The sequence below is a fragment of the Chenopodium quinoa genome, unplaced genomic scaffold, assembly GCF_001683475.1.
Source record: "Chenopodium quinoa cultivar QQ74 unplaced genomic scaffold, ASM168347v1, whole genome shotgun sequence".
NCBI lineage: Eukaryota > Viridiplantae > Streptophyta > Magnoliopsida > Caryophyllales > Amaranthaceae > Chenopodium > Chenopodium quinoa.
In genome coordinates, this window is record NW_018745000.1 from 3,761,465 (window position 1) to 3,763,344 (window position 1,880).

Below are 1,880 nucleotides of genomic sequence, written 5' to 3' on the forward strand. Positions count from 1 at the left end.
TCTTCAGACTCAGATATGGACGAGCAGCCCCTTCTGAAAAGGCGCCGAAGGATGGCCATCATCGGCCCTCATGACTTTCAGCGGAGGCCGATGACCATCGGCGTTGCAATAAGGAACCCGAGGAAGGCAATGGATCGCCGAGGGTTCCCCGGCCACCACCCCAATCACCTCAAAAGACCCCTCCGCCACCTCCTGAGATGGAGGTGGATCAGAGAACTCCCAAATCTAAGGGAGTGGTCCAAGAAGAAATTAAGGAGAGTGCTGCTGAGCACGAAAACAAGGATGCCGTGATGTCCAGTGCTGAGGGCTTCACGGCAGACATCGCAAGAGAGGTTGAGGCTTTCGTCCTCACCCCTGAAGAAGAGGAGGTCATAGTAATTGACTCCTCTGAGAAGGATGATGCTGAGCCATCCAAAGCTAATCAAGCTCCATCGTCATCCTTCCCTTCCTTCCAGACTCTGCAATCTGGAGAAATGGGTTTCTCGGCCCCCCGAATTCCAATCCCAGATCACATCTGGGACCTCATATGGGGTCAGAACCGAGAAGGAGCTGCAGCCTACTTCGGCGATTTTGCTGCATGTCCGAAGTAGATAGGGCAAGGATCTGGGCGCTGAAGGCCACTGCTGGGATGGGCGAATCCAGCAGATCAGTTCCTGACCCAGCCAGGTCTAACCAACTGCTGATGATGCAGGTAATTTTCCTTGTCTTCATTTCCTCTGAAATTCAGCTCTATTTTTATTATCATAAATATATATATATTTTTTTTATTTATTTTTTTTTTGTCTTCCTGTTTTCAGTTCGTGCACAATCAGACTCTCACTGTAGAGCTGATAGATACCCTACAAGATAGGGTAGACGCTGCTGTGCACGACAAGAAGGTAGCTGAAGAGGAATTAAAGCTTGCTAAGCTGAAGCAAGCAGCAGCTGAAGAGAAGCAGCAGAAGGGTGAGGAGTATGAGAAAAGAGCTGCTGAAGCCCTCAAAACCTTCTGCGACGCTATGGAGAAGGAAGTTTTTCCCCCACTGATGGAAGGGGAAAAATTCCTCCAGGAGCATATGGGAGTGGACGTCTCCAAATTCAAGGCTGCTGTTGAGAGCCGTATTCATGAAGGAGCTGCTGCACAAGCTGAAGTGCAGCAACGTCTAGAAGCTCTTGAAGCCAGCCGAATGGCTGCTGAAGAGCTGCTCCAGGCCAAAGATGTCCAACTCTCAGAGGCTGCTACTGCTGCCGAAGCTCAGAGAGTTAAACTCCATGAGGCTGAGGATCAACTGATGACCAAAAAAGTTGAAGTGGCCCAAGCTCAGACAAAGGCTTCCCAAGTTCAGCAGGAGCTGAATGAGCTGAAAGGTTCCTCCTCCAAGCTCGCTGATGAGCTGAAGAAATCCAAGGAAGACTTGGAGGAGACCCAGAAGAAGCTGGCTGATGCTGAGGCTCTACTCGAAGTCCGTGTCTATACCCAAGAGGAATATGAGATGGGTTTCAGAAACGGGTTCAGAGTATGCCGAAGAGTCTGCCTTCATGCTGAACCGAAGCTGGACTGGTCTAAATGTGCTGAATGGGTCCAGAATCCCGAAGACCCTCATATGAAGTATGCAACTCCAGTCGAAGCTGAAATTCTTAAGGCTGAGGAAGCCGAAGAGGAAGCTGAGAGAATGGAGTTGGAAGCTGAACAGAGGGAAAGGGAGGCTCGGCAGAGTGCAAAGCCCGCCTCCTCTGCTGCTGGGGCTGAGGCCACCATGGGGCTCAACGCTGATCAGTCTGATCCTCAGGCTGAAGCATAGGAACTCAGGCAGTCGTCTTCAGAATCTTGCGGTTCATCATGTGCTTAACTTTAGACTTGCCGCTTTCTGAATTTTTTTCCTTGTTTTTTGCTTCAGCTT